Source organism: Jaculus jaculus, chromosome 1, assembly GCF_020740685.1.
Source record: "Jaculus jaculus isolate mJacJac1 chromosome 1, mJacJac1.mat.Y.cur, whole genome shotgun sequence".
NCBI classification, from domain to species: Eukaryota; Metazoa; Chordata; class Mammalia; order Rodentia; family Dipodidae; genus Jaculus; species Jaculus jaculus.
In genome coordinates, this window is record NC_059102.1 from 51,626,580 (window position 1) to 51,650,258 (window position 23,679).

Sequence of the window (23,679 nt, forward strand, 5' to 3'; positions counted from 1 at the left end):
ATATAGTGGTGTGTACATCTGGGGTTCCCTTGCACCACCAAGAGGCCTTGGTGTGCCCATTCTCATTTTCTCTCTCTCTCTCTTTTCCCTTGCAAGTAAATAAAAATATTTCTTTTAAAAATTACTAAGGGATCTGGAAAGGATTATACTGAGTGAGGTAAGCCAGGCCCAGAAGTTGCATGTTTTCTCTTATATGTGGATCCTAAATACAAATGACTGGACTTTTGTGTGAGTAGGAAGAAAACTCAGTAGCATAGACTAGTAAGCTGGAAAGGAGATAGAAAGGGGGGACTTAATAGGATGGTATTGTATATTTGTAAGTAGAAGAACAGATTAATGGGGGTGAAAAGGCCTAAGTGAAGTCAGGGGAAGAAATTGAGTAAAGGAAAGGTGGAGGGAGGGATAATCAAAATCTAAAAGGATATAAATAAGTCATATTGAAACTAACTTTTTTGGACACTGGAACACACAGGAGCCATAGATTGTTACTATAAAATTTTCAGTGCCAGGGATGGGATAACTTACAGTGAGTTATTGGCCAGGGAACTCCCTGATGCCCCCAAAATGTTATCGGTCATTGCCAAGACCCTTGGTTTCCCACCAGGAACAGATAGTAAGACCCTATTGCTGAAGACTGCATATACTTTGGTTGCAAGGTCAGTAAGAAACCCTGCTGGAGCTGAGCTGAAAACATCCTCCATGTAGACCAGCTGACAGAAAGCTGAAAAAAGTCATGCTGCATGTAGTTCAGTGGAAGAGAGAGAAATCACCAGTGAAGATACCCAACAGTGGACACTGCAAGCCTTATATTTGGCCAGCCAGGTCAAATGAGTCAAAGGGTACACTAGTGGTGCGTCTGTCATTGGGGAAACTGACCACCCTCTCATTTGACTGGAGGCCCACTCCATAGGAGGGAATACATCCCTGATACTGAAAACCTACAACAGGGGTAGTCATGAGCCCTAGGAGTGTAACATCTGCTAGTATCTGGCTAAATGTATATACTGTGCTCACCAAGCTGCCCAGTAAGCACTCCTCTTAATGTTCATACCCATATATTAATGCTATGCTCACTTTTGGTTAGAGAACATTTTCTCAGATGGCAGTGACCTTGGGATGACTCAAAAGGCACCATGGTGCTGAGAAGAAGTGACAGAGGAGTGCTCAGCATTGAAATATCTCAATCACACCTTCCATGCCTCTGGGTATATTGCATAAGAGGTGACAGAAAGAATGTAAGAGCCAAAGGAAGGGTAGGACTCCTTACAATGTGCTCCTCCAGTCACAAAATGGCCAGGATATCCGTGACCTCACAGTGCCTGACACTACCTACACAAGACCATCATAGTAAGAGAAAAAGATGATGACACCAAAATAAAAGAGAGACTGATTGAGAGTGGGAGGGAATATAATGAAGAGTGGAGTTTCAAAGGGGAAGGTGGGGGGAGGGAGGGAATTACTACAGGATATTGTTTACAATTATGGAAATTGTCAATATAAATAAATAAATAAAAATTACTAAAGGGTTATTGAGATGGCTCATAAGTTAAGGCACTTGCCTGCAAAGCCAAATGACCCACTACATTCCCCAGTACCCACGTAAGGCCAGATGCACAAGATGGTGCATACATCTACAGTTCATTTGCAGTGGATAGAGGTCCTGACCTGCCAATTCTCTCTCTCTCTCTCTCTCTTTCTCTCTCACTCTCTTTGCCTCTCTTTCTTCTTTCAAATAAATAAAAGTTTTTAAAAGTAAAAAATAGCTGGGCATGGTGGCACACACCTTTAGTCCCTGCACTCAGGAGGCAAAGAGAGGAGGAAAAATAAAATAAAAATTACTGATCAGGTAATCTCCACAAAGAATTCACACTATGATAAGTGAATCTAATTATGTTAGAAATGCATAAAAGACTCTCACAGAAGAATAAGAAGGAGGGGTGCTCACCTCGGCAAGTTCAGAAATAAATTTAGTCTATGAAACTAAAATCAAGAGCAACTACACAAGCGTGTACTTTAGGTGATTGTTTCCCCCAGGGAAAAACCTCCTGATACTGCTATACATGTCTCCTAGAATTAAACAAATAAATACACAACAGATGATGGTTTATTGCTGTTGGAGTAGAAATTTATCAGCAGGAAGAAGCTAAAATAATCTCTGTGATAATGGATTATTTGAGACTTTAAACTCATGGTTAGCTCACTTGTAAGTATACATGGTGAAATAAGGAAGTATAGCTGTTTGTATGTGTTCAGATTAGTAAACATATACATTTCCTTGCTCAGTCTGCTCTAAGGGTTTAGAAAGCTGTAACAAGCACACAGATCTTAGTGATTTATGCTGTTCTTCTATAATAGAAACCTGGGATCGCTGGAGCAATGTCTAAATTTGAAAATGTGGCAAGAAATATACAAGATGAATTTGGAGCATCTTGTGGTACCAGAAAGTAAGGAAGTATAAGAAAACAAATCAAAGCGAAACTGAATGTAATAGCATGGTTTTGACAAAATAATTAAGGAGCCTGCCAAAATAGCTCCCAATAGACAAAGCTAGAACAATTGAGCATCAAAATGCATCAAATAATATTGGACTCTAGGCAAAGTATAAAATCAACAATATGAATCCATCCTGACACACATTACAGGTTGAATAAATACACAATTCGATTACAACAGACAACTCTCTCATGCAGAATATCACTCATGCAGAATTTCTGAATAATTTCTGTACACATTCTGCCCTTATGGAGGTGGAACATAGAAAAGAGGGAAAAAAGAGTAAGCGGGTAGAGAGATTGTTGCTCAGTATTTAAAGGCACTTACTGCAAAGCCTGACTGCCTGGGTTCAATTCCCCAGTACACACATAAAGCCAAATATACAAAGTGGCACATGCATCTGGAGTTCATTTGCAGAGGTAAGAAACCCTGGAATACCCATACTCACTCTCTCTCAAATAAAAAATATTTTTAAAAAGAATAATTCTACAATAGCAAAACCTGACCTACACTGCCTTAGCCTGACTATCAAAGTTAGCATCAGAAAATTAAACCCTTGGTTCCAATATGTGCCCTTGCTATAATGTGTGTGGATGGCTCTTTCCTGTGTGATCTTTCTCCTAAAAACTGTAACCCAAACTTAATCATTAGGAGGAGCAAACAGACAAATCTCAACTAGGAAGTAGTCTACAAAATACTTTATCAGTAGTCCTCTGATGTCATCCAAAACCAGGACTCCATAAGAAACCACCACATAAAGAACACAAGGTGATGGGATTTCTGGGTGAAATATGGTGCCCTGGATGGAATCCTGAAATGACAGAAAAGTATATGAAGTTAAAATTAAGGCAATCTGAACAACATATGAAGTTTACTTGATACCAATGTATTGATATTGGCTCATTGTCACAAAAGTACCATACCAACATAAGATGTAATGTCTGGGGAAACTGCCTGTGAGGTTTATGGAAACTTTGTGCTAACCTTTACAGCTTTTCTATGAATAAAAACTATTCTAGAATAAAATATATATTTTAAAAATGTTTTTGCTTATTTATGTGCAAGCAGAGAGAGATAGAAGAAAAACAGAGAGAATAGGCATGCCAGGACCTCCAGCCACTGCCAGCAGACTCTAGATGAATGTGCCATTTTACATGGGTACTGGGGAATCAAACAGGTCATTAGGCTCTGCAGGCAAGTGCCTTAATCATTAAATCATCTCTTCAGCCCTAAAATGTGTATTTTTAAAAATGGAAGCCAGGAGTGGTGGCACATGCCTTTAACCTCAACGCTCAGGAGTCAGAGGTAGGAGGATCACTGTAAGTTCGAGACCATTCTGAGACTATATAGTAAATTCCAGGTCAGCCTGAGCTAGAGTGAGACACTATCTTGAAAAATTTTTTTTAATAAAATTATATATTTTTTAATTTAAAAATAAATTAAAATGGGAAAAATAACCCCAGGGGTTTGAAGGTTAAGAAAATGTGTCACTAGTTCAAGGTCAGTCTGGGCTTCACAATGAGATCACCAAAAAATAGAGAAGAAAATAATAGAACGTCAATACAGAATTTCACAAACCCAGGAAAAAACATGAAAATTATTAAAGATGAGACCAGTTCTCAGAAGTGAGAGATGTGTTTCCAGTCTGGAAGGACTACCTGTGATTAAAAACATCCACACACATATTAGAAAGATCTTTGTCTTTTGTGTGTGTGTAAATAAAAGACACTAAGGGCTTTTAAGAGCAGAGAGAAATCAAATACAATGGAGGGGAATTTAAAAATGCATCTGGGGCCAGGCATGGTGGCACATGCCCTTAATCCTAGCACTTGGGAGGCAGAGGAAGGAGGATTGCCATGAGTTTGAGGCCACCCTGAGACTATGTAGTGAATTCCAGGTCAGCCTGAGCTACAGTGAGACCCTACCTTGAAAAAAAACAACAACAAAAAAAGTGCATCTGGGGCTGAAGAGGTAGCTTAGTGATTAAGGCACTTGCTTGTGTAGCCTAAGGATTCCCCAGAACTCACATAAACTAGATGCACAAGGTGACAGATGTATCTGAAGTTAGTATGCAGTGGCTAAAGACCCTGGCACGTTCATTCTCTTGCTTTCTCTCTTTCTCTCTCCCTCTCTCTGCCTCCAATAAATAAAATAAATATTTTCTTTTAAAAAATGCATCTGAAGAGCTGGGCATGGTGGCACACTTAATCCCAGCACTCAGGAGGCAGAGGTAGGAGAATCCCTGTGAATTCGAGGCCACCCTGAGACTACAGAGTGAATTCCAAGTCATCCTGTCCTAGATGAGACCCTACCTCGTAAAACAAAACAAAACAAAAAAAAAATGCATCTGAAGAGACGGTGTCTAGCTTCTCACCTGTATCACTAGATCTAGAAGAACTGAGAAATGCCTTCAAGGTGCTGAGAGAAGATTATTTTCACCCCTGCTACAGTAATAATCAACTGGGTTGTAATCAAGGCATGATATATGTATACAAGCTATCAATACACTTACTTCCAGGGCTGGAGAGATGGCTTAGCAATTAAGTGCTTGGCTGTGAAGTCTAAGGACCCTGGTTCAAGGCTCAATTCTCCAGGACCCACGTTAGCCAGATGCACAAGGGGGCACATGCATCTGGAGTTCATTTTCAGTGGCTGGAGGCCCTGGTGTGCCCATTGTCTCTCTCTCTCTCTCTCTCTCTCTCTCTCCCCTCCCTCTTTCTGTCTCTGTCGCTCTCAAATAAATAAATAAAAATTAAAAATATTTTTAAAAATAAACTTACTTCCAAACATTTTCTTAGGGATCCATGAAAAATATGCTTCACCAAATGAGGGAATAAAGAAACTGGAGAGCACAAGGTGGAAGAAACCAGAAATCCAAAGCAACAGAGGCGATGAGGCTGCCCAGAGTGATGGCCAAGCAAGACCCATGGTGGGTGCTGTGCAATGATCCCCACTAGAATCACAGCACCCAGGGCTGCAGGAGAAACAGTAACAAAACACAGGTAAAGTTAGTGTCTGAAGTTGGAAAGATACTGATCATGTTTTGTACAATATGTAGGAATTGTAATGCAAGGCACAAAGAAAACTAAGAAATTGAAAAGTAAAGGTCATGGTTCAGGTTAAGTCATTGTCACCAAAAGAAATAAAATCATAGTATACTTGGCTAAGCAGGAAATAATATCTATGTGTAAGTAGTGTAAATATTTAATCAAACATTTTAGTAATCTTCTGATAGAGTAGGATGAAGGAAATGGACTGAGACTAGAAAAGGTGCTATTTCTGGGTTCACTCAGGATGTCATAACAAAGATTTACAAACTGAGTGACTTAAAAAATAGGCATTTATTTATCCTGTCACAGTTGACATAAGATGTCCAGATCATCAAGGGGTCAGCAGGAATATGCTCCCCTTGAAGGCTGTAGCCCAGAATCCTTTCTTGCCTCTTCCCATCTTCTGGTGCCCCAGGAATTCCTTGGCCTGTTGCTGTATTATGATTATGATTGCTGGGAATTTAGTCACATGGTTGAAATGAGCTGTAAGGAAGCTGAATGGAAGAGCCATATAAGATCAGTCTCTGCTTGTCGTCACATGGCATTGAATCCATATCTCTATGTGTCCTCTTCTTGTGTATTAGCACACCACTCATCATAAGTAGGGGTCACATCAAGTTGAGGATGCTTTTGTTTCAGTATTCCTCATATTCAGCATTTCAGATCCAACCATACTGACCTCTCCCATAAACCTCTATCAATGGTGGTACCTAACTTATTTCTGAAAGCCTATAGAGCTAAAGAGGAACATTGTTGTAGGAACTTACTTTACATATGAACATGTTGGGTTTCAGTTGAAAAATCTAGGTCTCCAGCATTCCAATGAACTCTGTTATGAAATAAAATAAAACATGAAACCCAACTAACACTGTTTTGCAGCATAAACTGGCTAGGAGATCACCAATCTAATTTCCTTTCCTGACTACACAGGAAAGGTGTATTTTTCCAGCTTATCTTATATTTATAATGTGACTGTGTCCTGGCCACTGAATTAGGAAAACAAATTCATCACATTTCCAGACCTGGTCATAAATTCCCCTGCTTAATCTGCATTATATACAAAATTAACACAGCACAGCTGGAGATATAATTTAGTGGTAGACCCCTTCTCAAACATGTACCAGGCCCTAGTACCACTCAGTCCCTGGTCCACTAAAAATCAGTAACAACCACAACAAATAAACATATTGTTTATAAATTATATTTTGGGCCTTAGAGAGAAAACCTCTGATTTGGTTTATGGCTATTCCACTCAGCTTCCTTACAGCTCATTTCAACCATATGACTAAATTCCAAGCAATCATAATATATTTTTGTATGGCCAGTGCCCAAAGCAATATCTGGCACTGTGGTGCTTACCAAATATTTTTGAATAAATAGATGAATGCTATGAGACTTCCATCAAGTCTCCTGAAAGTATGATAAAGTGCACGATTCTTTCATCCTTTCCTTCCAACCTGCGGATGAGGAACATAGTTGTGGGAACTGTTTTAATAATGATTTTGAGCCATGAGTATAAAGACCACATGACTATAGAGGGCAGAATGGTTAACAGGAAGGAATCCTTGCAACTACATGAAACCTTTAGTACAGTCCTACATTGCCTGTCTCTGGGCTTTCTTTAGATAAGAAATTAATTTCCATTTTGTTTAAGCTACTATTGTTTTAATGTTTTATGATTGTTTCTAGTAAATCCTAATAACAGGAGCAATGAGTGATCTCTTAGCACCAAAACACCAAAGTACTTTCCAGGTAATTGATTAGGACTTAGATTAGCAAAGTGACAGAAAACCTGATATAGCAGTGATTTAAACTGGATAAAAGTTTATATTTCTCCCAAGTAATGAAGCAAATCTCTAGATCTGGAAAACCTCCAGCATGTTCCCAGTTTGAGTTCTGCTGATATCCCTCAAAAACTTCCTTTGAATTCTATGGCAGGGAGTATGTAAAGCTTTGCTTCTAGAACCACAGAGTTTCAAATATGGCTTTTCAGTTCCTTATGAAGGTCCATTAATGGAAGGCCAAAATAAGGATAATTGTGGCAAGTGATATTTATAATGCAACAACTATAAAAAAACATAAATGCATACACATCTTGCAAATACAAAATAATTTCACAAACCATGCAGGGATAAAAATCATTCTCACATCTTCATAGTTACCCTTTTCACAGAATTATCTTGTAAGCATTTATGTAAGGTCTACTGGGGCTAGCCTTGTGCCTGGAAGTACACTTTGAATGGTACAGCAGAACAATGTCCCTGTCTTCTAGGAACTTGGAATTTAACAGATGATAACATAAATACCTAAGGGCTTCCAGTGAAGGCAGACACGAGGCAAGATCCATTTATCTTATCTGGACCTTGTCCATCCATAGTCCTCAACCAGCAGAACTTTGCTCTTCAAGCTTCTTGTGAGAAAACTCATTGTCTACCCAGAGAACATGAACATTTGTCAGGGTAAGGTAAAGACTTGGACAAGCAGAGAGAACACCAAACACATCAATGCCTCTGAGATCTGGTGGACAGGACAAGAGTTACTAAATAAGGGCTTGGCACGGTAGAACATGTCTGTAACCACAGCACTCACAGGCTGAGACAGGAAGATCGCCACAGGTTCAAGTCCAGCCTGAGCTAAATGGTTAAGTTTGAGGTTACACTGGGCTACAAAATGACACTCTATCTCAAAAACCTAAATAAAATAAAGAGTTACTAAATGAAATACAGTATGCCTAGTTAAACCTGAGTGTTAAATAGATAATGAATAGTATTTTAAGATGAATATTTCTCCAAATTTTAACCAGATGTTTTGTGTTTTTATTTGCTAAAGCTTACTAATCAATCAGGATAAATTGTGTATATAAAGGGGCCAAACAGGAAGGCAAATTCACTAACAGAGTTCTAGAAGTAATGGCTTCTGACCAGGCAACAAGAGCCCAAGAAGAAGGGACCCTCAGTTGGATGACCTGGAAGAGAGCAGGAAGAGTGAGCAAAGCCACAGTGTGCAGGTCGAGCACACTGCACACCTCCAGTCCACTATGTGCCCAGCAGTAGCTCTGGAAGCCATAGGAATGACAGGTTCTGGGCTCTTTCACATCAGTGAAATAGAGGAAGAACAGAATGAAAACCCATGGCTTTACCCATTGAAACAATCCACTATAAATAAGGTTCCAGATGGCCTGTCTGCTTTATCCAAATGTTTTTAAATCCAGAAAGGTCATGTAGGGAGGGAGGAAGTTAAAGCATAGCTTCCCAGTGCCATAGTGGCACACAGCCTTGGTGGGTAACCCACTAGCTTTCTGATTGGTTAAGAGATCCACTCAGTGTAAAGGAACCCATATCTGAAATTGGGAAGCAGGTCAGAATCCTAGGGAGACAAAGATTATGCTCTCCAGTGTCAAGCTCTCACCAGTCTTTGCCTAAAAGAGGGGTTACATATATCAACTTCTCCCTAAATTAATAATAATGCTTATGCCATTTAAACTGTGCTGACTTCTCTCTCCATTGGAGAATCAGTTCTTTCTGAGAGACCCGAGGTAATAAACTACTCCTTGCGCTTCAGCCAAGCCACAGCTGAAACCACAGAGGAACTGGGGAGAGGAGCATGAGAGCTGCTTCCATGCTGAACCTGATAATCAGTGCCAGGGTGAAGGAGACAGACCTTGAGAACTCTCAACACCAACCAAAGCAGAGATCCAGAGGCTCCTAAGAGCTTGTCACTGAAGTAGACTTAAAACTCATCCACCACAGCGCAGGGAATTTTGCAGAAGCAGGGGCAGAAAGATTGTAAGAGCCACAGGTTGGGACATCATGCTCAGAACCTCCCCCCGCCCCGCCACAAAAAATAATAATAATAACTGACTAGTGCTACCACAACGCATAACCCACAACCCATGGGGAATGCCTGCAATCCCACTAAGGAGGGTCCCCAGCAGAATGGGGCCAGGGATGAGGGCAAAGAGGGTACCAACACATGATGTATCCATACAAAATATGTTATTAATCATAATAATGAAAAGAAAAGAAACATAGCTTCTAAAATAAAAAAAGGAGCTGTCAATAAAACGTTTTTTAAAAAAAAAAACTTTGTATTAAGAATCCATAAGTCACTTCTTTCTCAATTTTGAAAAACACAGAAAAAATGAAAGGACTTTGATAACAATGAGTGACTTGTTCAACTTCTGTATTTTCTGTGAATCTGTATTACCTTTGGAAAGAAAGAAAGTTACTTAGTCCTTCATTTGCATGAAGGTTGAAAATGAGCTGGGCTGCAAAATGATTATGCAGAACTGCAGTGGTGTAGGTTTCTTCCTAGAAGGGTAAAGAAAAGACCCTTTTCCCACTGGAATTGAGACAGAGTTTGAAGGCTTACAGGCCTGTGTCTTCATGTCTTTTAGTTTAAACTGTGTTTCCATCCAGTGAAAGGACAAAGGAAAGGAGAGGGAACACAGCTCTCCTGAAAGAAATCAGGATAAGCCACTTATTTTAAATAAAATTGTATTGTTAAGTATGAATTATGGTCCAATGCAGCTAGCTGCTGTGAGCAATCTAGCCCTTTTCAACTGTGATCTGATTGGAGCTGTGGCAGATAACAAAGGCAGCTTCTCTTGGAGCACTGAAGGACATGATGATTTCTTAGTCACTGGTGAATAGCAGTTGATTTCAGAAAGGGAACTAGGTTTTGTTGATTTTTTTGTTTTTTTGTTTTTTGTTTTTGTGCTTGGTGTTTTCTTTTCAATGTTACCAATCTACCTACACCTGTTCTTCCTAACCTCATCTCCCATCACTATGACTCCTAAGTAAAAACTTCCAAGTTTTCATCTGCTTATCTAGCTAACATGTAACCAGACACAGAGCTGTATCCCCAGGAGCCAACAGAATGTTTCCATCAAGCCATAGTAGCCGTCCTGCTTGAGTGAATACTAGCTGTGCCTCTTTTTTCTTCTATAAATGGGCAAAATAAATACTACCTCATGGCTGGGGTTAAGAAAATAGACCAAGGGCTGGAGAGATGCACTTGCCTGCAAAGCCAAAGGACCCAGGGTCCACGTAAGCCAGATGAACAAGGTGACACATGTGTCTGAAGCATTTTGCAGTAGCTGGAGGTCCTGGTGCACCCAGTGGGGGGGGGGGGGGACCTACATTGATAGTGGAGACTTTCTGATTAATTTCTATATGAAAGCTACATTCACTGCTCTTCGGGTCATGTCTAAAATCATAAATCCCCTCTTTGTGGTGTGTGTCATGTGCCCCTCTACAATGAGTGTCAATATTCATTAAAGAGGGATAAAATATTGCATTGTTTCTGTTGGATACATTGTAAGAGACCGTCAGGACAGTTAATCTTCAATTTTAGGGTTTAGCCTGAGCTGAATGCCCTCTGCCAACAGCCTCTGAAACAAATGAACCTGGAAGGCAAAAGGATTTGCATCTTTCTCTAACCTCAGCAGTAGTAGCAGTGAGATAACTATAGGCTGGCTACTCAGCAAGATCTCTGGCCTCACAAAGCCCCCAGGCATGCCAATTTAGAGGGAGTTGGGAATTTTGGACATTTCAAGCAAAGGTTATTTACAAAGAATATGAATAATAGAAGAAATACAAGGAAGAGAAACATAATATTTCAAGGCAAAAGAGTTGTTGTTCAGTTTAAGAATACAAGAATGGGAAATGTAAGGGCAGGATGCAACATGTACTTACAGTTCCGCTTGAATGTTACGTAAGCTTGACTTTGAAAGTAGCCTTGGCCAACACATGCATCTGGAGTTCGTTTGCAGTGGCTGGAGGCCCTGGAGCACCCATTCTCTACCTGCCTCTTTCTCTGTCTGTCACTCTCAAATACATAAATTAATTAAATTAAAGAAAAAAGAAAAAAATGCCCAGTTTGCCCTGTTTTAAAACTAGCTCTAGCCGGGCATGGTGGCGCACACCTTTAATCCCAGCACTCTGGAGGTAGAGATAGGAGGATCTCCTTGAGTTCCAGCCTACTACACGGTGAATTCCAGGTCAGCCCAGACTACGGTGAGACCTTACCTTGAAAAACCAAAAAGAAACTCTCTCTAGACCTTGCTCTTCCTTCTACCTTCCATATGCCCATTTGTCTCTCGTTCTCTCGTTTCTGGTATTTTTTTTTTTTTCATTATCTCATGAAAACTCTAGATGTAATAGGTGATCTGTCTCCATCTTCCACTGTGTGTTGTTGTAGGCAATGCTACAGCTCCCAACTAGTCTCATAACTTTCCAACCAGGAACTACTATTGCTGGTCAACCCTTTTTCCTCTCCTTCTTCAATTCGCTGTCTCCCCCAACCCCAGGGGCTTCAAACAGAGCCTCACTCCACCCAGATTGACCCGGAACTCACTCTGGCCTCAAGCTCATGCTGACCCTCCTACCTTAGCTTCTCAAGAGCTCCAATTACAGGTGTGCACTCTTGAAGTAGTTATTAATTGTCATATTGTGTAAATAATTTCCAATCTGTTTTGCCTACCATCTCTGTAGAACCAAAACATGACTTTTTCAGATTCTTGCAGTACATTGGACCTTAAAAATAAATGCAATTTACCCAAAGTCAGCCACCCCCCCCCCAAAAAAAAGAAAGTAGCCTTGGCTAGGGCAGGTCCAGTGTAGCCTGGGTCCATGCATAGCCCATACCTTGAACCCGGACCTATGTCAGGAGGTGTGAAGTGGATTTCAGAGAAGAATGTGTGGGTGGTCAAGCAGCCCAGTTCAGCTTTGACATAGGATCCAGCTACCAGGCATAGATATGCCCCTTGGCTGTGTACATGACTTCACCAATGCTCACATTCCTGAATGTGTTATAGAGATAATAATGGGACTCACCTTGAAGACATTCAGGGAATATTCAGTAATATATATATGGTGTTTGTTATAATCACAGTTTAGAGCAAGCTTCCACTAAGTATTATTATTGTAACTGTAAAGTCCATGTAAGTGTAAGAAAATCAATATTACCCTTTTCTGAACACACATAACATGTAAATAGAAGTGGGGATACCGGGAGGAGGGTAAGTTGTGGGGAGGGAGTTGGGGATAGGAGAGGGAAAGGAGAATCAACAAAAACAAATTGTATTTGAAAATCCCAGAATGAATGACACCTAAATCTCTGTTTGCAAACTAAAAATGATAAAAAAACATTCTTCTGTCGGGCTGGAGAGATGGATTAGCAGTTATGGCATTTGCCTGCAAAGCCAAAGGATCCCAGTTTGACTCTCCAGGACCCATGTAAGCCAGATGCAAAAGGGGGCACATGTATCTGGAGTTCATTTGCAGTGACTGGAGGCCCTGGCACACCCATTCTCTCTCTCTCTTTCAAATAAATAAGTAACACACACACACACACACACACACAATATTCTTCTGTCATTTCTACTATGTTTTAACAGAGAGGTTCTACAAAAAAAAAAAAAAATTAAGAGTTACTCCTTTCTCTGAGCTTATTTTTTTCCCTTGAGTTTCAGTAGTTAAAACATTCACTTTCTTAAACTGGGTTTGGTAGCACACACCTTTAATCCCAACACTCGGGAGGCAGAGGTAGGAGGATCACTGAGAGTTCGAGGCCACCCTGAGACTACATAGTGAATTCCAGGTCAGCTGAGCTAGAGTGAGACCCTACCTTGAAAAAAACACAAAAAACTTCACTTTCTTAATAAGATTTTGTGGGAAGCACATAATGGCATCACTTGACAAAGTACAAAAGCAATTCTAAGCCACCACAAGTATGGCACGTTTACCAGTCTGCAAAATGCAGGTGTGGCCTTAGAGCTACTGGCATCTTGGCAAAGTGAGGAGAAAATGCTGAATCATATTTCCCATTATATTGTGAAAAAAAAAAACCTCATAGTTTTGAGTGAGGATTTGGGAACAAAAGGGAGGAAAAAAAATCAATTCCTCATATATCTTGCCTTTGCATATAAAGGTCCGTTTTCAAATGAGCTTTTAATTGAATATTTGGAGCTCAGCCACACCTCTTGACCTGGCCCTGGGACTCTGGAATCCCCATTTCAGCATTGCCAGCTGCCCTTGCTAGGCTGTCAGTAGAGGGAGACTTGTTCCTCTAAAGAAACTGACAAATTCCACAGACCATTCACCACCTGAAAAGTATTTACCAAAAGAAAACTTATCATTGTCAAAACACATGTTTATCTTAGGTTACTGTGATCCCTCCAAACCAGCTTGGAGGGGAAGAACATGTCCTTTTCTGTCTGTCCTCATGGGCTGTCAGGTTACTCAGCGAGGTTGGTAGTGATGGCACAACCGCAGAATTCGATCTGTAGTTCCCCTACTATTCACAAACCAGCTTCATGCTGCTGTGCACCTCAGATGTGCTGGGGAGTCAAGTGACTATCCTTAAAGCTTTTGGTCCCTGGGGCTACTTATTCCAGCCCTATGACATCAACTCAATCAAGACACATCTTTTTTTTTTTTAATTGACAGTACTAGGGATTGAATTTTTTTTCAAAGTTTACAATATTTTAAAAAATTTATTTGAGAGAGAGAGAGAGAGAGAATGGGCACGCCAGGGCATCCAGCCACTGCAAACGAACTCCAGATGCATGTGCCCCCTTGTGCATCTGGCTAACGTGGGTCTTGGAGAATGGAGCCTCAAACCGGTGTCTTTAGGCTTCACAGGCAAGCACTTGACCGCTAAGCCATCTCTCCAGCCCGGGATTGAATTTTTGCCCTGGCCCCTGCTCAGCAAGCACTACCATTGAGCTCTATTCCCAGCCCTACCACATCCCTACTGTAGAATCTGAGTTTCACATCTATGGGGCCCTTTCTCTAGGTTTCTAAGACTTAATAATCTTGGCCTTTGCTTCCCTAGCCCCTGAGGTGGTAGCTGCTTCAGGCAGTTGCCACTCACATGGTATGTTTTTATACTTTTGTTTTGGTTTCTAAGTCTTCAGTTACCTAGTTATTAACATTTCATTAAATTCCCTCTGCTTTAGTAAACAGTGTGGTTTCTGTCTCCTGTTACAATATGTAAAACTCCATTTTAAAGACAGCTTTAAATATTCAAATGTATTTACTTTTAGGCTTATAACAACCATCCCAGGTATATTTTCTAAAATAATGAATACACACACAAAAAAAAGCCATTTCTAAGTAGCATTCTATATTCAAAATAACATTTTCAATTATTCTTTAGATACTGAAAAACAAGTCCTAACTCAGAAGTTCAAATCCAGAAAAATCTTGGTAGTTCTTTTCCTTTTGATGGAGTTTGGGGAGATATTCATGCATGTGAGCATGAACAGTATTCATGCATGTAAGTCTGGAATTTCTCTGTACCCAAATTTTTATTCTACTCATCACTGTATTCTTATAATCATAAAACATGTCTCTGTGAGTTCATAGGAGCAGAAAAATTCAAACTAATCTGATCATACAGGAAATGGGAAAGGGAAAAAATAGGGTCAGGAAACTTCTGTGAAGTACTTTCTCTCTTCCAGGTACTGTCTCGTGCATCTTTCTTCTGACAATACAGCAGTAGAAACTCATATACCTATTACAGAGATTAGCCTACTGGAGCTCACAACTATTAAACAGTTTAACTTGCTCTGGGGCACAGAGTAGTATCAGAGTGAAGATTAAAACCCAGTCCCTCTGGCTTCAGATTTTCTCTTTCCTTTAAAAACCACTATCTGAGCCGGGCGTGGTGGCACACGCCTTTAATCCCAGCACTCGGGAGGCAGAGGTAGGAGGATCGCCATGAGTTTGAGGCCACCCTGAGACTCCATAGTGAATTCCAGGTGAGCCAGAGTGAGACCCTACCTCGAAAAACAAAACAAAAACCACTATCTGGCATCTGTGGGACCCCTGAGCATAACACCAAGGAATCTCACTCCTGCACCTCAATTCTAGGAAAGAAGTACAGTCATGCTCTATGAATTGACATTTGCTGAGCACATAACAGAAGTTCCTAACTAACTGTCCTCTTCATTCATCTAGTTCCTTTTCCCCTTTTCAAAAGTATATTGCCTCTGATCAGAAAAACAGCTTTCAGAACATAAAACTGTGGAAATTTAAGAGCAATCAAATACCTGCTTAGCAGGAGAGAGCCATCTTTTTATATAATTTTCTAATATTTCTATAATTCTCCTTACCATATAAAGAAGCCCTCAAAATATCTCCTCTGAGGAAAAATAATATTGATTTAGATATGGGTATTGATGGAGATAAATATGTCTAGCATGTTGAAGAAGATAAATAGAAAACTGATGAAGTATCAATGTTAAGAACACTGAAAATAAAAAATGGAAATGAGATGGAAGTGACAGGGGCCGGATGAGTAAGTCATTGTCAGTTCCCACCCCCGCTGGTGCTACGGGAAATCTGGTCCTGTCTGACAACAGAAGAAATAAAAATTTCTTTATCTATGGTTTATTGCACATCTTGAGTTTGTCTGTGATCTTAAGTGAACATGATCTTATGAATAATTTTACATTAACATGGATGGGACAGATCTGAGGGCCAATACTATGATATAATAATTTGTAATCTCTTATGACACTTCCCAGAAAAGATTATTTCTTGCCAATTTGCTTTCTCTTAAGCATAATTAGTACTTCGGGAAACTAGCCTGAAACAAGACTTATGAAATAAGTTGTTTCTCCTCTACACTATTTCCTGCCATTTCCCTTCCCCTTCCTCATTTTGAGGTAGGCTTTGCCTTGAGTGCCAGCCTCAGACTTCACTCCACTGCCTGCCTGTGAAAGTATTGTGTGTGTTTGTGTCTGACCAAAGGTCACTTAGGTCAAAAGACTTTCTTATACTGGGAACAATGGTGAGTCCCTTCTAACTTATGCCAAAACATCATTATAATTCAACCATAAAAAATGGTTTGCTACTAAATAAGCCCTGAGACCAAAAATATGCTGTGCAGGCCCAAATGGCACCCAGTGGCTCTGTGGTACCAACCTTTGGTCCTGGCTACCCCAGGATGGATTTTCAAAGTATACACTGAGATTTCTTAGATACAAGGGAAACAGCCAAAAATCAATCAATCAATAAATAAAACCCTTAGAGTGCCCAACCAATTTATTAGTCTTAAAGCACCAATAGGCTAAGAACACTTTTCAATGGTATGATTATTTTGTTTGTTCATACTCCATCTATAGGCTTAAAAGTTGTCATATAACATTAAAAACCCAAAGGCTTTAAATCACACAGCTGTGGAAATCTCCCTTCTGAATATTGAGGTTCAAATGGAGACTATTATACAAAATACAGTATATTTGCCATTGTCAAGGTTAAATATACGTGCATATATTCCTAATAACACTGCTAATAGCTCATCTGCTTTACAAACTCTGCAGGAGCAGACTCAGGCCATGTCAGACACGACTATGCCTTTTGGTGACCAGTTCTGGGAGAGGAGCTCAGTCAGCCCATACTCATGGTCCTGAGGCCATATGACCCCACCCCCCTGGGCTCCCTCCCGCGCTCTCCACAGCCTGGAAGTCTGCAAGAATGGAAACCCTAAAGTCCCCCAGTGTGCCTTAATTCCTTGCTTTTATTCTTTCTCCCCAACATATTTTTTCCAGAACTGTCTTTCCTCATTTCACCAATAAACTTTTGGGGTCCCTTAGATAGTCCCCACTCTGGGAGATACTCTAACTGCAATTAGTCTGCATGTGCATTCTGCTGAAAGCACTTAAAGACTGACCAGTCAGCCATCATCCTCTCTCCTCTAACAGTAGTTAGAGTGTCTTCTCAAGAGGGGGGAATGAGTGGGAGTGGGGTAGCTTTGTTGGGTAGTTTTAGGGTGACTAGGCCCATGAAAGTAAAAAGCAGAAATGTCTTTCGGCTATTTTGTAGTTTCCACTTTCCTAGAGATCAAAGTATGATCTGACTTCTCTCTCTCCTAGATCTGTTTTTACACAAATAACCTGAACCTCTCCTGGGAGGAAGGTCCTCTTTCCTAGAATTTAAATTTAATCCTGACATTGTGGTTGGTCAATTTTAGCCCCTAGAACTTGGCATCATAGAGAGCCTCTTCCTGAGGCAGCCTCTAGCCCAGACCAATCAGCTGTCTCTCTGGCTCACCTGAGCCAGAAGGTGGGGCCCACCACCATAAAGTTATAAATATGTTTACCAGAGGAGGGCAAGCTCTCATGGCCAGCTCCTAAACTGCAAGGTTCTTGTAAGTTTCCCTCCTGGGTTGAGATGAGGGCAGACCTCCTTTACTCCCACATGGGCTCTTTACCCCCTTCTGCCCTCCACACCAGGAGCTCTTCGTACTTTATGTTATTCCTCTCTAACTCCTTTTTTATGTTTCTTCCAGGCCCACCACATGGGCTCTCAGACCATGTGGGTGTATCTATTTTCCTTCTCCTGATTTTGTACTTCCCTAAATAATTATAATAAGTTAATAATAAAAAATGAAGAAGAAATGGATAGTCAGGTATGGCAGTGCATGCTGGGAGACAAAAGAATCAGGAGTTCAAGGCCATTCTCAGCTTCAGTGCAAGTTGAAGGCCAGCCTGGGCCATATGAGGCCCTATGGGGAAGGGATAGAGAGTTAGCTCAGCAGTTAAGGGTACTTGCTGCTTAAGCATGAGGGCCTCTCAAGATGAAGACCACCAAGTTTTACTCACCAGAACCCATGTAAAAAATCTGGGCCAGGCATATCTGTAACCCCAATTTGCAGCAGGCAGTAACTGGAGAATCTCTGGGGATTGCTAACAGATAGCAACTCCAGGCTGAAGGAGAAACCCCTATCTAAAGAAAGAAATACACAGTGGCAGTGATAAGAACACTCAATATTCTCCTCTGGCCTCTACCCACATGCATAGTATGTGTGCATCTGCACACACACATTGCATACAGCACATATCACACACACACACACACACACACACACACACACACACACACACACACACACTACACCATACCACCCAATACACTACACACAACACACACACAAACAAAGGGGAAAGTAAACATTCTTTAATAGGAACAAATTTTGGAATATAATTCTACCATTCACACGTATCTTGATGATATACAACACCTCCCACTGGTATATCCATAGTTTCATACAGTTTAAAATATACCTATAGGGCTGGAGAGATAGCTTGCTGGTTAAGGCGCTTGCCTGCGAAGCCTAAGGACCCATATGCAACTGTCCAGATCCCACATTAGCAAGACACACAAAAGTGAGGCAAGCACAAGGTCACACACACCCACTAGGTGGCACAAGTGTCTGGAGTTCTATGGCAGTGGCTGAGGCCCTGGCATACCAATTCTCTCTCTCTCTTTCTCTAAAATCAAAAGGCTACAGATTTTTATAAAATGAAACTTAATAAACCCTTATCAAATTGCTACATTAGGGACCTGGGGAGATTGCTCAGTGGTTAAAGACACTTGCTTGAAAAGCCTACCAGTCTGGGTCAAATTCTCCAGCTACTCACATAAAGCCAGACAGGAATTTGCAGCAGCAAGAGGTCCTGGTTGTGTATATGTGCACATGCATACACACATTGCTATATTAAAGAATTTAGGAAACCTCTCAACCTAATCATAAAGTATGTGGATTTAGTCATATTAATGATAAAAAGACACATAATACAATATACATGTGAATGAAAATTATCAATAAGACATTTTAAAACATGTGCTATATTTAAGAATTTTTAGCATTATATTTGAAATTTTGATATGAAGTGAATAATAAATTTTAGAAATAGGGCTGGAGAGATGGCCTAGCGGTTAAGTGCTTGCCTGTGAAGCCTAAGGACCCCGGTTCGAGGCTCGGTTCCCCAGGTCCCACGTTAGCCAGATGCACAAGGGGGCGCATGCGTCTGGAGTTTGTTTGCAGAGGCTGGAAGCCCTGGCGCGCCCATTCTCTCTCTCCCTCTATCTGTCTTTCTCTCTGTGTCTGTTGCTCTCAAATAAATAAATTAATTAAAAAATTAAAAAATATATATTTAGAAATAATATATTTCAGGTTTTTAAATATTTATTTGACAGAGAAAGAGGGGGAGAGAGAGAATATGGGTGCACCAGGGCCTCCAGCCACTGCAAACAAACTCCAGACACATTGGCCCTTTTGTACATCTGGCTAACGTGGGTCCTGGGGAAATGAACCTGGGTCCTTTGGTTTTGCATGCAAATGCCTTAATTGCTAAGCCATCCCTCCAGCCCAATTGCAGGGTTTTTTTTTTTTTTTTAATGTTTTTACTTATCTGCAGAATGAGAATGAGAATATGGGTGGACTAGGGCCTCTTGCCACTGGAAATGAATTCCAAATGCATGTGCCAAATGCATTTGTGCATCTGGCTCTATGTGGGTACTGGGCAATCAAACCCAGGCTCCTAGGTTTTTCAAGTAAGTACCCTTAGCCACTGAGCTGTCTCTCCAGCTCCTCAGTTTTGGTTGTAAAGAGTTCTATATCTAATAGCTGCGCTGCCCATTAGAGTAGCAACTAAGCCCATGTGGTGGCTGTTTAAATTTGGATTTAAATCAATTGAGTCTGAAAAGGTTAAGAAATTTAGTTCCTGGGTCACATCAGCTACATTTCAAATGCTCAAAAACCACTTTGAATTACTGGTTATTATATTAGACTGTATATATAAGATGTTTCCATCCCTGCAAAGTTATTTTTTCTAAAAATTATTTATTTATTTATTTGAGAGTGACAGACAGACAGAGAAAGAGGCAGATAAAGATAGATAGAGAATGGGCATGGGGGCTGGAGAGATGCCTTAGCGGTTAAGCACTTGCCTGTGAAGCCTAAGGACTCCGGTTCGAGGCTCGGTTCCCCAGGTCCCACGTTAGCCAGATGCACAAGGGGGCGCATGCATCTGGAGTTCGTTTGCAGAGGCTGGAAGCCCTGGCGCGCCCATTCTCTCTCTCTCTCCCTCTATCTGTCTTTCTGTCTGTCTGTCACTCTCAAATAAATAAATAAATAAATAAATAAATAAATAAATAAATAAAAATGAGAATGGGCATGCCAAGGCCTCCAGCCACTGCAAACAAATTCCAGATGCATGTGCCCCCTTGTGCATCTGGCTAACGTGGGTTCTGGGGAGTTGAGCCTGGAACGGGCTCCTTAGGCTTCACAGGCAAGTGCTTAACCACTAAGCCATCTCTCCAGCCCATCCCTGCAAAGTTTTATGGGACAGTACTGTCAGAGATTCAGTGAGGGAGTCACTGATGAGTTTATAGATTATTTGAAATTTGCTTTGAAATAATCTGATAGTGGAATAAGTAGAGAAGGTGAAGTTATCAACAAAACAAAGTTGTTCTTGAGTTGATCATTTTTGAAGCTGGAGGACAAGGAAGTAAGGAATTATCTGTCTTACTTTGTGCATTTTTAAATGCTTCCATAAAAGAAAGTTAGGAAGCCTCAACACTTCTGCCTCAGCCATTCCAGGTGCTGAGTACTTCTTCCTACGGATAACCATGTTCTCTAAAATCTTTATGAAACTAACAGACATGTCTAGATTATGACATTTCATATACTATTTATATTTTATAAATGTTGTCTAAAAGGACAATACCATGCATAGTGTTCAGTAGTTTACAACTTGTATTAAAATAAGTATCCTAGAAAGCTTTCTATGTAGCACATGAAAACCTACACCATTCTTTTTAAAGGCTGCTCAGTTTTATATTGTATGGGTGTATCATGATTTACTTAGTCATACATAGATTAATGCAGAGAATGTATTTAGGAGGATCCTGGGATGCAGGTGGGAAAGAGCTGTAAGTTACCTTCATGAGAAGAAATGGATCAAAGTAATTTAGTGGAATTGAGAAAGGAACTTAAACCTATGCATGCATGGTCAATTGATTTTGGTAAAACTACTAAGAATACACAACAAGTAGGGGATAATCTCTTCCACAGATGGTGTTGGGAAAACAATATTCACATGCAAAGATGAAAATAGACCCTTCACTCACCCCTTATGTAAGAATCAGTTTGTAATGGATTAAAGATTTACTTGTGAGACACAAGACTTTAAGACTACTAGAAAAACATGGGATAAGCTCCTAAAATTGGTATGAATAGAGGTTTCTTGGTTATGAGCCCAAAAGCACACATAATGAAAGCAAATATAGACAAACAGGATTGTATCATGCTGAAAAGCTTCTGAATCCCTAAGGAGAAAATGAATAAAGAGACAGTTCAGATTAGGAGGAGAAACTGTAAATCACATACCAGGTAACTGGTTAATGTCCAACATGTGCAAAGAATTCAAACTCTCAGTAATAAGAAAATAAATAATCCTATTAAATATGAATAGAGGACTAGAATAAACAATTCTTACAAGATGACAAATGACCAAGAGATTCATGAAAAATACTCAACATCTCTAATCATCATGTAAATGCAAACTGAAGCCACAATGAGTATCACTGCATACCTGTTATACTGGTTTTCATCAAAAAGATAAAAGACAGTAAGTGTGGGCACACATGTGGGATGTTGCTGGCAATGCAAAGCAGCACAGTCATTTTGGAAAATGTGGGAGCTCAAAAAAACTAGTATTAGGGGCTGTGGATATTTCTCAATAGTTAAAAGCACTTGCTTACAAGCCTCCCAGCCTGAGTTTGATTCTCAGTTCCCACATGAAGCTGGACACAAACAGGATCATGAACCTGTAATCCCAATGCACCCATGACAACAGGAGGTAGAACCAGGAGATTCTGGAACCTTGCAAGCAACAGGCGTAAGGGAGACCCTGTCTCAAAAGAAGGTGGAAAAAGAGGAGAAACACCCCAACATTGTCTTCTGATCTCTATACATGTGACTCATACACCCCTACATAAATACATGATACAAACTCACACATATATGCATATATGTACATAAATATATTTTTTAACAGAAAATTTTAAAATACTACATGATGGAAGAGAAAAAACCAAGAAGCCCCAATTATTATTCTAGTCAATGAGTCAATGGTAATGAAGGCTTAATCTGATGAGGGCAGTGAACATAAGTATGAAGAAATAGTCTTGAGGAAGACATTCCAGTTAATTACTTTGAAGACATAAAGCCCATAACCAACTCAGATTATCACAAGTGATACATTAGAAATACAAATGATGAAACGGGAAAATGAAGCCAAGTATCTTCAGCAGAGAAATGTCTCATCCTTATGCTGTTACATAACTCATGCAACCTATTATTTCACCTTACTCATGGTTTCTGCCTACACATGGTTTCACTAATTTGTGGCTTTTACTTTTAACAAGAAGACCATATGAAGATACACAAAAGAGAATATCTGACAAGAGTAATTTAAGTTCAGCTTATAGGGGCTGGAGAGATGGCTCAGCAATTAAGACACTTACCTACAAAGCCCAAGGGTTCTGGTTTGATTCCCCAGTACCCACATAAAGTCAGATGCATAAGGTGGTGCATACAATTTGAAGTTCGTTTGCAATGGCTAGAGAACCTGGCATGCCCAGTCTCTCTCTGTATGTCTGCCTCTTTCTCTTTCATACTCTCTCTCTCAAATTAATTAAATATTAAAAATAAAAAAATTCTGTGCAATGATTGAGATGGGGAGGTAATATGATGAAGAATGGAATTTCAAAGGGGAAAGTGCAGGGGGAGAAGTATTACCATGGGATACTTTTTTATAATTATGGAAAATGTTAATAAAAATTGTGAAAATTAAAAAAATAAAAAATAAAGAATAGAATCTTAGCTAAAGATTAAGGCACCAAAGGAGATGAGCACAATATGAACCAAGAGTTGCCAAGTCTTTTTGTCCCCCCAGTAAGCCATCAGACATCTTCAAGCACAAGTGAAGAGTCACTGTTATCAGTAAAAGTGGTTGTCAAGTCCCTGAAAAGTAGCCAAGGCAACTTTTATCCTCATAACCTATACTGCAAAGGTGTTATCTACAGCAAAGCTAGTGGGAAACTAATAATGTAATATCCTACAGTATGACTTCCAAAATTAGTGCTGTTATTTTTTACTTGTTTTCTTTACATTTTCATATGTCTATGCATGTATTACCTTCTTAAAGGATTTAAAAGAGAGAGAGAGAACACGGGTATGCCAGGACCTCTTGCCACTGAAAACAAACTGCAGATACATATGCCACTTTGTGCATCTGGATTTATGTGGGTACTGGGGAATCAAACCCAAATCAGCA

General features: G+C 40.1%; 1 protein-coding gene across 1 annotated transcript in view; it reads right to left on the reverse strand.

Moving 5' to 3' along the window:
* Il33 (interleukin 33) overlaps window positions 1–23,679 on the reverse strand; it is a 191,090-nt gene that overhangs the window by 143,387 nt on the left and 24,024 nt on the right. The gene's annotated exons all lie outside the window — the stretch shown is intronic.